Source organism: Panthera tigris, chromosome F2 (assembly GCF_018350195.1).
Source record: "Panthera tigris isolate Pti1 chromosome F2, P.tigris_Pti1_mat1.1, whole genome shotgun sequence".
In the NCBI taxonomy this organism is placed as follows: domain Eukaryota; kingdom Metazoa; phylum Chordata; class Mammalia; order Carnivora; family Felidae; genus Panthera; species Panthera tigris.
Window position 1 is genome coordinate 6,324,186 of NC_056676.1, and position 7,216 is coordinate 6,331,401.

At 44.6% G+C, this 7,216-nt stretch overlaps 1 long non-coding RNA gene across 1 annotated transcript; it reads left to right on the top strand.

Annotated features, from left to right (window-relative positions):
* The first annotated feature begins 414 nt into the window (after positions 1-414).
* Positions 415-1,732, top strand: LOC122234934. The gene is made up of 3 exons (XR_006212932.1): positions 415-503; positions 639-1,069; positions 1,642-1,732. It is a non-coding gene; the product is annotated as an uncharacterized LOC122234934 (long non-coding RNA).
* The last annotated feature ends 5,484 nt before the right edge of the window (positions 1,733-7,216 follow it).

The window sequence follows — 7,216 nt, forward strand, 5'->3', positions numbered from 1 at the left end:
TTGGCAACGTCACAGGGCCTCGGCACGTCTGGACCACAGGTTGTCGTTAGAGAGAAACAGCTAGTGACTTCTCTAACACTTCTCCTCCTGTGTTCGGGCTAAATGGCCAGCACGCAACATTCTGACATCCTTCCTTGTTGACATAAACAGCAACGTGCAGGGGAAGAGGCAAGAAGGCAGCCGGCACAGCCCACGATGGGATGGGAGTGGAATCGGGTCTACGCAGCCACGCAGCAGCCCGGGCTGTGGTCCCTTCACCCGTGGCAGCACCGGGAAGCCGTTCGGCAGAGCGCTCGGAGGGGAGTCCGGGTTCGTCCGTTCTGCAAGTAGCCCCACTGTGTGTCGGGGCCCAGGCTGCGCCTGGAGATCACAGCGGTGACCTGAACGAGCTCGGCTTCTTCCGGGTAAATGGGACGCAGCATTCACAAGGAGCTGCAGAAACGCGCTTGGAGTTGCGAGCTGCGGGCAGGGGATCACGAGACGGAAGCGTGGGTGTAGAGCAGGTGGGCGCCGTGACGCGGAGCACATAGGGGAGGACGCCCAAGGGGAGGGACCATCAGGGTGGCATCGCTGCACAACCACACACCTACCTGTGTGAGCCGCGGGTCGGGGTGGTGACCTACGCCCCTGTTCGGCAGGCACCCACAAGCAGGAAGGACTGTGACGCGCGCAGAGCAACGCTGGTCTAGTGGGAGGCTCACCCTGACGCCTCTAAGCCGGCCCCACTCAGAGGCCTGGTCTTCAGGCCCGGTTCCGACCTCACAGCAGGCGTCAAAATCGACCCCGCGAACTGCAAGAGAAACCACGCCTAGGTGTTCTTAAGGATCGAGTGCAGATGTACGTAGGTGACAGCTTTTTGACAACCCAAAAAGACGCGATCTTTAAAAAGGAAAGAAAAAAAAAACTGCACGCAAATGCTAGAGATGCTTTGGCTGACATTCGCATCCAAACCCCCCACCTCTGGGTAAGACGCGGCCACCCAGCCCTCCGGATGCCAGCGCCAGCCTTGGGCCCCACAGCACGTCCCGCTTTCCACCCCCAGGCCTTGCTGCTCCTGGCTCTGGCACAGGTGATTTGCTCATTTGAAATGTCGTCTGTTCGCCCAGACGAATTCCCCCTGCTGGCGTCTTTGCCTGCAGCGTCTCCCTCCCTTCTCTGTGCACAGTACTTAGCTCCTGTCTCTCGGGTGACATGCAAGGCACGCTTGGTCCCTGCTGTTTGTCATGGGCTGCATTGTGTCTCCCCAAAATGCATGTGTCAACATCTTAGCCCCAGTCCGGCGGAACGTGACCTCACTTGGAAATAACGGCTGTTGCAGGTGTAATTAGCTAAGACAAGTTCATTGAGATGGGGCCTAATCCAGTCACTGGTGTCCTCATAAAAAGGGAACGCGTGAACACAGACACACACACAGGGAGAATAGCGTGTGAAGGTGAAGGCAGAGATCAGGGTGGTACATCTACAAGATAAGGAACGCCCAGGGTGACCAGAAACCGCTAGAAACTAGGCAAGAGGCAGAGCACAGATTTTCCCTCACAACCCGAGAAAGAACCAACCTCGATCTCAGACTCCTGGCCTCCAGGACTGTGAGATAATAAGTGTCTGTTGTCTAAGCCCCGCAATCTGTCCTTGTCTTTACAGCTGCCTGAGGGGACCAATCCACTGCTCAGAAACACCCTGGAATGTCACAGGGATCTTAAGGGCTCTTTTGTTTCCGAACTCACCCCTGCTGTGGGGGGCGGAATAAATCCTAATGGGTTTTTTTCAGTCTTTTAGAGTCTGTCCGTGGGATAATTTTTCTTCTGAACATTGGGGAAAATATTTGTGCATGACAAACAGGCTACGTGCGTGGTCACAATTTTTTTTTTTTTTTTTTTTTTTTTAAGTGATGCATTGATGTTTAATGGCATTCATTGTCTCCAAAGCCATGGCTCAGAAATGGGAGGCATTTGTTAAGGCACTGCAGGCAGTTCCCTGGTAATCCAAGAAGCCTCCTATTTAGGGGAAAGGCCTAATTATAGCTTCTTCTTTTCCTTATCGCCCTCTCTCATTCATTAAGACCAAAGGACATTTGCTCAGGAAATCAGATCTTGGTTTTAGAAGATTTCATCTGCTCCCACAAATTGAATTTCCCACCTGGAGTCAAATTCTCTATTTATAACAGAGATATCATCTGCCCAGAAATCTGTCCTTGGTACAGGCCTAAGCTTGCTGAGATGTGCTTTGAATGGTGACCAGCTCCATGGGTTTGGTGAGCCTGAAGGAACTCAGGCTGTGGTCTCAGGGTTTGGAACCCAGACTGCATCTTTTGGAGAGAAGCTTGGACTCCAGCTGGCTTTGTCAGCTGGGGCTTGGCCCCTGTCAATGCTTGAGCACGTGTTCAGTGGCTGCAGCCCCAGGAGGTTTCTTAAAGGCTTAGTCTCAGCTTTGGTCTCCCTATCTTCACCTCCAATCCTCCATGCGTAGACAGGTCCATCTTGCCAAAGCGTGGCTGGCACCATGACATTGTCCTGCTCAGACGCCTTCAGTGGCTGCCCTCACCCCATAGCATAAGCTCTAAACCCTTTTGCTAGTGTCCATTTACCACTAGTCCATTCTGAGAACTCCCTCCACCAGGCTTTTCACTCTTCCTTGTTCCTATCCCGCCTTCTGCATTTTGGTCTTGCAGTTTTCCCCAGGCCTGTGTGGCTCTCTCTTTTCTCTGCTTAGCCAACCCTGTCCTTCCCCCTAGGCCTCAGCCCCATTGCCTGTGAGGGCCCCATCCTCCTAGGAATGGTAAGCACTTCTCCCTGTACTAGTCTTTTGGCACATATCAGAGAGTGAATGCTTCGTCACAGCACGTGTATTCTTGGCTACGGGTGTAATTTGTCCTTTTGTGGATGTAGCCCTTTCCCCCTATCTTTGTGGGCATAGACCAAGCCTTATACTATTTTTTTTTTTCCATTTTTATTTTTTTTATTTTTTTTTTATTTTTTAATATATGAAATTTACTGTCAAATTGGTTTCCATACAACACCCAGTGCTCATCCCAAAAGGTGCCCTCCTCAATACCCATCACCCACCCTGCCCTCCCTCCCACCCCCCATCAACCCTCAGTTTGTTCTCAGTTTTTAACAGTCTCTAATGCTTTGGCTCTCTCCCACTCTAACCTCTTTTTTTTTTTTTTTTCCTTCCCCTCCCCCATGGGTTTCTGTTATGTTTCTCAGGATCCACATAAGAGTGAAACCATATGGTATCTGTCTTTCTCTGTATGGCTTATTTCACTTAGCATCACACTCTCCAGTTCCATCCATGTTGCTACAAAAGGCCATATTTCATTTTTTCTCATTGCCACGTAGTATTCCATTGTGTATATAAACCACAATTTCTTTATCCATTCATCAGTTGATGGACATTTAGGCTCTTTCCATAATTTGGCTATTGTTGAGAGTGCTGCTATAAACATTGGGGTACAGGTGCCCCTATGCATCAGTACTCCTGTATCCCTTGGATAAATTCCTAGCAGTGCTATTGCTGGGTCATAGGGTAGGTCTATTTTTAATTTTCTGAGGAACCTCCATACTGTTTTCCAGAGCGGCTGCACCAATTTGCATTCCCACCAACAGTGCAAGAGGGTTCCTGTTTCTCCACATCCTCTCCAGCATCTATAGTCTCCTGATTTCTTCATTTTGGCCACTCTGACTGGCGTGAGGTGGTATCTGAGTGTGGTTTTGATTTGTATTTCCCTGATAAGGAGCGACGTTGAACATCTTTTCATGTGCCTGTTGGCCATCCGGATGTCTTCTTTAGAGAAGTGTCTATTCATGTTTTCTGCCCATTTCTTCACTGGGTTATTTGTTTTTCTGGTGTGGAGTTTGATGAGCTCTTTATAGATTTTGGATACTAGCCCTTTGTCCGATGTGTCATTTGCAAATATCTTTTCCCATTCCGTTGGTTGCCTTTTAGTCTTGTTGGTTGTTTCCTTTGCTGTGCAGAAGCTTTTTATCTTCATAAGGTCCCAGTAATTCACTTTTGCTTTTAATTCCCTTGCCTTTGGGGATGTGCCGAGTAAGAGATTGCTATGGCTGAGGTCAGAGAGGTCTTTTCCTGCTTTCTCCTCTAAGGTTTTGATGGTTTCCTGTCTCACATTCAGGTCCTTTTTCCATTTTGAGTTTATTTTTGTGAATGGTGTGAGAAAGTGGTCTAGTTTCAACCTTCTGCATGTTGCTGTCCAGTTCTCCCAGCACCATTTGTTAAAGAGACTGTCTTTTTTCCATTGGATGTTCTTTCCTGCTTTGTCAAAGATGAGTTGGCCATACGTTTGTGGGTCTAGTTCTGGGGTTTCTATTCTATTCCATTGGTCTATGTGTCTGTTTTTATGCCAATACCATGCTGTCTTGATGATGACAGCTTTGTAGTAGAGGCTAAAGTCTGGGATTGTGATGCCTCCTGCTTTGGTCTTCTTCTTCAAAATTACTTTGGCTATTCGGGGCCTTTTGTGGTTCCATATGAATTTTAGGATTGCTTGTTCTAGTTTCGAGAAGAATGCTGGTGCAATTTTGATTGGGATTGCATTGAATGTGTAGATAGCTTTGGGTAGTATTGACATTTTGACAATATTTATTCTTCCAATCCATGAGCAGGGAATGTCTTTCCATTTCTTTATATCTTCTTCAATTACCTGCATAAGCTTTCTATAGTTTTCAGCATACAGATCTTTTACATCTTTGGTTAGATTTATTCCTAGGTATTTTATGCTTCTTGGTGCAATTGTGAATGGGATCAGTTTCTTCATTTGTCTTTCTGTTGCTTCATTGTTAGTGTATAAGAATGCAACTGATTTCTGCACGTTGATTTTGTATCCTGCAACTTTGCTGAATTCATGTATCAGTTCTAGCAGACTTTTGGTGGAGTCTATCGGCTTTTCCATGTATAATATCATGTCATCTGCAAAAAGCGAAAGCTTGACTTCATCTTTGCCAATTTTGATGCCTTTGATTTCCTTTTGTTGTCTGATTGCTGATGCTAGAACTTCCAGCACTATATTAAACAGCAGCGGTGACAGTGGGCATCCCTGTCGTGTTCCTGATCTCAGGGAAAAAGCTCTCAGTTTTTCCCCGTTGAGGATGATGTTAGCTGTGGGCTTTTCATAAATGGCCTTTATGATCTTTAAGTATGTTCCTTCTATCCCGACTTTCTCAAGGGTTTTTATTAAGAAAGGGTGCTGGATTTTGTCAAAGGCCTTTTCTGCATCGACTGACAGGATCATATGGTTCTTCTCTTTTTTTTTGTTAATGTGATGTATCACGTTGATCGATTTGCGAATGTTGAACCAGCCCTGCATCCCAGGAATGAATCCCACTTGATCATGGTGAATAATTCTTTTTATATGCTGTTGAATTCAATTTGCTAGTATCTTATTAAGAATTTTTGCATCCATATTCATCAGGGATATTGGCCTGTAGTTCTCTTTTTTTACTGGGTCTCTGTCTGGTTTAGGAATCAAAGTAATACTGGCTTCATAGAATGAGTCTGGAAGTTTTCCTTCCCTTTCTATTTCTTGGAATAGCTTGAGAAGGATAGGTATTATCTCTGCTTTAAATGTCTGGTAGAACTCCCCTGGGAAGCCATCTGGTCCTGGACTCTTATTTGTTGGGAGATTTTTGATAACCGATTCAATTTCTTCGCTGGTTATGGGTCTGTTCAAGCTTTCTATTTCCTCCTGATTGAGTTTTGGAAGAGTGTGGGTGTTTAGAAATTTGTCCATTTCTTCCAGGTTGTCCAATTTGCTGGCATATAATTTTTCATAGTATTCCCTGATAATTGTTTGTATCTCTGAGGGATTGGTTGTAATCATTCCATTTTCATTCATGATTTTATCTATTTGGGTCATCTCCCTTTTCTTTTTGAGAAGCCTGGCTAGAGGTTTGTCAATTTTGTTTATTTTTTCAAAAAACCAACTCTTGGTTTCGTTGATCTGCTCTACAGTTTTTTTAGATTCTATATTGTTTATTTCTGCTCTGATCTTTATTATTTCTCTTCTTCTGCTGGGTTTAGGCTGCCTTTGCTGTTCTGCTTCTATTTCCTTTAGGTGTGCTGTTAGATTTTGTATTTGGGATTTTTCTTGTTTCTTGAGATAGGCCTGGATTGCAATGTATTTTCCTCTCAGGACTGCCTTCGCTGCATCCCAAAGCGTTTGGATTGTTGTATTTTCATTTTCGTTTGTTTCCATATATGTTTTAATTTCTTCTCTAATTGCCTGGTTGACCCACTCATTCGTTAGTAGGGTGTTCTTTAACCTCCATGCTTTTGGAGGTTTTCCAGACTTTTTCCTGTGGTTGATTTCAAGCTTCATAGCATTGTGGTCTGAAAGTATGCATGGTATAATTTCAATTCTTGTAAACTTATGAAGGGCTGTTTTGTGACCCAGTATATGATCTATCTTGGAGAATGTTCCATGTGCACTCGAGAAGAAAGTATATTCTGTTGCTTTGGGATGCAGAGTTCTAAATATATCTGTCAAGTCCATCTGATCCAATGTATCATTCAGGGCCCTTGTTTCTTTATTGACTGTGTGTCTAGATGATCTATCCATTTCTGTAAGTGGGGTGTTAAAGTCCCCTGCAATGACCACATTCTTATCAATAAGGTTGCTTATGTTTATGAGTAATTGTTTTATATATCTGGGGGCTCGGGTATTTGGCGCATAGACATTTATAATAGTTAGCTCTTCCTGGTGGATAGACCCTGTGATTATTATATAATGCCCTTCTTCATCTCTTGTTACAGCCTTTAATTTAAAGTCTAGTTTGTCTGATATAAGTATGGCTACTCCAGCTTTCTTTTGGCTTCCAGGAGCATGATAAATAGTTCTCCATCCCCTCACTCTCAATCTAAAGGTGTCCTCAGATCTAAAATGAGTCTCTTGTAGACAGCAAATAGATGGGTCTTGTTTTTTTATCCATTCTGATACCCTATGTCTTTTAGTTGGCACATTTAATCCATTTACATTCAGTGTTATTATAGAAAGATATGGGTTTAGAGTCATTGTGATGTCTGTATGTTTTATGCTTGTAGTGATGTCTCTGGTACTTTGTCTCACAGGATCCCCCTTAGGATCTCTTGTAGGGCTGGTTTCGTGGTGACAAATTCCTTCAGTTTTTGTTTGTTTGGGAAGACCTTTATCTCTCCTTCTATTCTAAATGACAGACTTGCTGGATAAAGGATTCTCGGCTGC